Genomic DNA, 6,728 nt, shown 5'->3' with positions numbered 1-6,728 from the left:
ATTTCTGTTTGGAATAGGACTTAATTTTCATTTTAGTTAATCTTTAGGTTTAAGAGTTGACTCTAAATCTTAAATATTAGCTTTAAGAGCCATGGATAGCAATTTAGTGTTCTTCCTTATCAGACATTTAACCTCACGCTGCATGTACAAACTCATCCATTGAGGGTGTTAGACTTTGCTCATCCGTGTGTTATCCTGATTTCAACATCAACTCACTCTATGTTTCCTAAGTGGCCTTTACCTTGGAAGAGTTGCACTGCAGCACCATTTCTTGGCTTCTCTTGCAGGTTAGCTCACTGGTGTTGCTTCAAAACGACTTATTGAATCAAATGTGCTAATGACTCACCAGGGGCAGGAGCAGGATGAATACTGAACAAGGAAAGCAGACTTGAATGGGCACTGCTGGCTCATGCAATTCAGTCTTCTGCAATTGAAGGCCAAAAGTTCACAGAATCATGAGTTCCTTCTAAAAACTAATGAGGCTATCCACTTCCTTGTCATCCTGTTTGCTTTAAGTAGAATTTACATTGTATTGAGGGCTTGGGATAAAATTAGGAGTGCAGGAGTAAATATGTGAGAGAGGCATTCTAGTATGAGAATCAGATTAGCTTTTATTTTACAGATTATGTGAAAAATCTAGAGCTCATCCTGCTCGTGGTCCTGTGCTATTTTTCTCCTGTAGGGTACTGTAATACCATGTTATTTGGTTGTCTTCTGTGATTGAATCTGTATCAATGCAACGTGTAAACAATGGCAAAACACGGTATATCTGCAGAGGCTTGGGATACCACTAATATTAGTCCAGGGAAACAAAGCAGATGGACCCAAGAGAGGAGCTGAAGGGAGCTGGACTCAGCTCAGGGAAACACGAGAAGTGTGACAGAGAGAATGGGTCAGATGTAGTGCAATTATATGTGGGATTAGGTTTATCAGGTTTTAGGAACAATTGCTCATAGGGAAAGGATAAAATGAAGAAGCAGAATACAAAATAGGCTTCACTAGTAAGCAGGTTTTTGAGAGCTATTCAAGTCTGTTTTAGCCCCACATGTTTTTAACAATCTTAACCCTGTTTTCAACTCTTTCTCTAAGTCCTCATTTCCCTCTCTCCTACTCTATACCTTTGCCACTGTCTTCTCCACAGCCACAGACAGCATCTGCTCGCCAATCCTTGTGCCTCCTTCCCATCAGATATTATCAGATAGTGGTTTTCCCCTTAATTCCAATACAAAATTTATTTTCTGCTCAACCTGCCCTCCTCAGCATCTCTGGCATCTTCCCCATGCTTCTGTAACCTCCATTTCCACTGTGTTATGATGCACATCTGGTCATTAAAGTCTAAGAAAAAAGTTGCATAAGTAGGTGAGTGCAGCCATTTCTCCTACATGGGAGAGGTTTGAGAAGCCTTGAATCTTAACTGAGTTTGTAAAACTCATTGACAAATGCTATGAATTAGAGATTTTAATCAGATTAGCTTTTTTTACTGGGTTTCAAAACCAAAGAAGCTAATTGTGATAGCCGAAGGTTTGTTAACACGTGTCTATGATAGTTTGGGAAAATCTGCACACATTATGTGAGCAAACTCTTTTGCAAGCTTTCCTCATGTTAAAGGGCTACATTTAGTCCTTCAGAGCCTATGCTCCTTCCTTATAGCCTATAGCAGTTGCTACTTTTAGGCTTGGTTCTGGTACTTCTCTCAACCATTTCCTCGAATCTGATTAAAATGCACCTATGCTGGTGTTGGTGCTCCTGATTTATTTCTGAAGAAAGGAAAGAAAACTTATATTGCCATTTCTTTCAAAGATGATAATGCAGATTTGGACAAATATTATTAATCTCTCTCTTAATGGATCTGATCCTGGAAAACTGGACTTGAGAATAATGTCAGCAATTGTTCCTGGTAAAAAAATGATTATTCTGTAAGTTTTCCATAAGAAAAATTCAAAACAGGAGAAGTGTCTTTCATCTGACAGACTGGTAGTCCTCACTGCTGTCTTGTGACAAGGATGTGACCTCTCAAGGCATCGTGTTTGAAAGGACCTCTTGTAAACTGTTGATTTATCTGTTTCCTTTTGTGCCTTGCCTTTTTTCTTCTTTTCCCTCATAGATCCACATAGTGTCTAAATCTTTCCCCAGTTCTGGTCTTGTGGTGTTTGTTCTCATTTATTTGATCACTGTGAGGCCCACCTGGAGGTGGAAGTTCATCAGATCTTATTTCAGAGTCAGGGTACATTAGTTAGCATAGTGGTTAAAATATAAACAACAGTAGGAGGCTTTTTAAATAAAAGTTGACCCTTGAAATTGGATTTACTGTAAGCTCAGAAAAATCCCCCCTGAAAGAAATTGCAAACATCATCAGTACAGGGTACATCTTTTTAAATAAATTCACATAAACATAATTTGTCTAAATTTCACAATCAGAAAATGTCAGAAAACAGCCATTTGGATATCACTTACTTGCTAAGAGGAGAGGACCAAAGGCAAGATTCAGTTGCCTTTGAAAATCTTCAAAGGAAGGGAAAATCTCAAAAGGCAGCTCTAAGGAAGGGCACATCTGCAAGACTGGGGGGAACATGAACTAAATGGGCTTGTGCCATTGCTCCAAAGAGTAATGCCATGGCATAGATCCATGGGTAGCTGGGAAATAAGGAAGGTATTTTTACTTTATTTTCAAACACAACCAGAACAAGTAACAAAAGTGCCCTGGTACACAGTGCCAGAGGGAACTTTGGGTAGTAACCCCAGAGAGAGAATGTGGATGGGTTCTACCAGCAGGAGCTGCTGAAGGTAAGGTGGGAAGGGGTTCAGAAAGGGAAAAGGTAGCCAAGTTAAAAATACATCCTGTCCTTGCTCTGCACATGAAAGAACACAGAGGGCAGAAGACCTCGTAGATAAGCTCACCTCTGCAATTTCTGGCCATAGACGCTAAGGTATCCAAGGAAAGGAAAGTGACAGTGACCGTAAGAAGATACAGAGGCAATATTTTTCCAGCAGTGAAAGCTTTAGTCTTTGAAATGTTCATTTTTTCTGGCTGCTGCCAAATATAAGAAAGTAGAAAAATAAAGTCAGATAGACATATGAGAAGCAGAGAAGTTAGGAAGTGAGCAATAGAAAGCAGTAGAAAGATCTAAAGAATTAGCCACTTGGGTTTTTGCATTACTGAAAAAATATCTGGAAATATGGGGACTGTGCAATTGCCTTTAACATAGGTGTGAAGATCATAAATGTCATAGATAATCTGATAGCAGCCTTTACTGGAGGTGATTATGAGAAAACACATGCAAGCAGCTGGAGAGTGAATTCAGATGTAAACACTTACAAATAGTGCCCAGTTCAGCAGCCAGCACCTAGCATGTAGTGTGCTACAGCTCTTTGTACGTGAGGAACAACTTCATCATGCCACTGCTAGGCAAGAGAATAAAAGCATTCTTCATATACTAGATAGAGAACTTTGGAGAAACCACAGCTGAGCTAAAGGATGGCAGACAGCAGAGTGACTTTGTGGGATCTACTGGGGCTGGGATCTATGTGGCTGGGATCTGTTGGGCCTGGGATCTATGGGGTGGACAGCTTTGAGTCCTGCTTGAGTGCCCCAGCATGTAGTGCTCAGCACTAGCACTGCTTTGGGAAGTAGTTCCGCAAAACTATTGCAGTGATCTGCTGTAGCTTACTCCATTTTTCTGTTAGTGGGAGCACATGCCCTGCATGCAAACTTGTTCTTTCTTGATTTAATTATTCTCCTGCCATCACCACCCTGCCTGTGAGTGCTAGCCACAGCCTACATGCTGGCTGCACAACACAAACAGAGAAGAAGCACATCATAGGGCCTGAAATGCCACCTCTGTGTCCGCTTTTCTGTTTAGTTCTGTTTTCTTCTTGCAACAGACTGAAAGAAAGTGAGTATCTGTTTGCACTCAGGCTCCTCAAAGACTGGTACCCGGCAGGTTATGGCTACACTTTTTTGTGTTTAGCAGGCAAGCAGTTCCTGTCTCTGCTGTTCCAAATCACAGGACTCAGCTGTGACTGCTGTTCATGCAGAGAGACGGATGTTGAACTCTTCTCAGTCCTCTCTCTCACACCTAATGGTACAATTTAACCGTTTGACCACTCTGTTCAAAATGTTTGGAGTTACTGGGGAGTCCTTGGATGAGGCAGATATTTGGCAGCAGGATGTGGGAGAGAAAATGAAGAAAAGAAGCATAACTACTATTCCACTTCAGGTTAGAAAAGCAGAGAGAGAATGTGTGGAGAGATTTTGCATTTTACCCAATAGTTGTCCAAGTGCCTCCAAAGACCCCAGCAAATGCATGGTATTTCTAAGGTGCTGTTTTGGTCTTTTTCTACACACTTAGTTATATACAAAGATCTGTGCAGCAATGGTGTGTTTACTAGGGGTTCCACCTAGTGATGAAATCAGCTGTCTAGAAATGTCACTAAGATGAATGTTTATAGCTCCTTCTCTGACAGTTTCAGAAAAGAGGAACAAGGCACCTCCATTTTCCACACAAAGTGTATATTGAAATTTCCAAGTGCAGTTTCTGCTTGTCACTTACATGTCAGTTTATTTCCATACTTGTTCTTGGATCATTAACTTGCATAAAGGAAGGATGTTCTAACCAGTTTAAACTTGTTCATTAAAACGAAATGCTAAAAGGACAAGGCAGCAAATGTTATTGTTAATACTCCATTCGAGGCTGTCCAACTGATCACTTCAAGCCATTTGAATCAGTGAGATTTTCAACAATATTTCAGCAAGATGAGAATATTACCTTCAGATTTAGTTTAATACTTTGGCAAATTGCATGTGTACGTGTGTGTGTGTGAGCGCACATATGTGAGTATGTGTGTTTCTGTATGTGAGTATAACCTACTGTAACACCTTTGTTTACAAGCAGTTTATATAAGTGTTTATGACACTTCCAGTTTAATGGATGCTGTATAAAACTTCTTTATCCTTTAATAATTTTTATGTTCCTATGCAAAAAGACCTTGCCATTAGATTCCACAGCTTGCATTTGCTAAATACTGGAAAAGCTGCTTAAGTCTTTTTTCCCTGACTCTCATGTAAACTCCAGAGTTAAGATCAGGAAATTTTGCATTAGAAATCATGGAAAATTTGCTGATGAGCTTTATCATTCGTTCCTATTATATTTTAATGCAAAGTAAATTTCTGAAAGATATACCATTTACATGCACCATGTGTCCCAAAGACTGTAGCATATCATGTTCTATTTTTGCCATGGGAAGTGCAGACACATAAGGTTCATCAAGAACAACAGGGTGGAGGGTGGATGAAAGTGGGGTAAAAACTTGAAGAGATGATGCTATAAGCAAAAGAAGTTATCTCCATAACTTTTTCCAAACTCTGCAACACCTTTCCTAGTAGCAAACTACCCATTAGTCTTGTAATACCTTGTGTAAGATACCTTCTTGAAAAAAATGCACTTCTAGCACTCAGAAATGTTTGGAGTGTCGCAGTTATCACTCAAATCTTCGTTCACGAAGCGTAGCCATGATGATGCAATTATCTATAGGCTTAAAATACAGGAAAACAAACAAACAAAAAAAAAATCCAGTGGTACATTTGCAAGTGTGACAGAGTAAGAACATACAGTGCACTGAAGCAGACCCAAGAAGCACTGATGAAAGGAAGAGGATGGTATTTGTGTGCCAAGGATGCAGAGTCCCATTTGATGACAAAATGCTGGTGTTACTACTAGAATCAGGGTCCAAGTTTCTACGTTCTGTGACAATGTATTGACACAGTCCTAGTGATAATGACATAGTCCTAGTAGTCAACTGTAAATACAAAAATGGATTTATTATTTAGGAACATCAAAAGTCTGGAAAATGCAAGAAACCTCGCTAGAAGTAAAATATCAGTATGTGCCTAAACCAGGACATATGACTGACAGTAAATCAAAAACTCCCATGCTGCAAGACAACAGCTAAAACCTCAGCTGGAGAAAATAATGCAAGATTTCCAGACTGCATGCTCACAAAAGCTGAAATCATACCCCAAGTCACAAGATGACACACAGAAAAAACTTAAACAACTGTGGAATCAAGTTAAAGAAGACTCGGAGAATATGGCAAAGTGAAGGCTGGACAGTCTTCAGCCCTTGAGAATATCCTGTAGCAAGAGGATGGACTCCTAATGAGTCTGATGGATTCCTGGGAAAAAAATCCTGTTTCCAAATGTGATATATAATGACATGAAAATTGTTACACTGACAGTCAACCCAAATCTAACCAAATAGTACTGAGAGGTACACTAAAAAAAGTGTCTGGGAGAATAGCCTTTTTTATGCTTTGAAATCAAGAATAATAGCCTTTGGTTTACAAGAAACAGCAGCAGTACTTCAGTGACAAATGCGTGGGGTTGTTGGGTTTCATGGGCAGTAAGCTGTACATCTGTGCTACTGCAATCTGTGTCTTACAGGCAGACTGTGCAAAATGTCTGCAGGCAACAGCATCACCCAGGGGGGCAAACACCCAGCAGGCACAGTTCAGTATCTACTAGCAAAAGTCAGTATCAAATACCAGAAATTTCCATTAGACAGTGCCCATAGGACCTGAAGAATGTCTTACAGGAACCAAAAAAAACCAAGAACAATAACTGGGTCCAGCCAGTTATTGCAGAGAATTGGTGCCAATGTTTTTTTAAAGAACAGCACTACTGGCACAACTTGCAAAGCCAACAGTACATGGGGGATAGAAAGCAAGTGCCA

This window comes from Chiroxiphia lanceolata, chromosome 3, assembly GCF_009829145.1.
Source record: "Chiroxiphia lanceolata isolate bChiLan1 chromosome 3, bChiLan1.pri, whole genome shotgun sequence".
NCBI lineage: Eukaryota > Metazoa > Chordata > Aves > Passeriformes > Pipridae > Chiroxiphia > Chiroxiphia lanceolata.
This window is presented reverse-complemented; position numbering follows the sequence as displayed.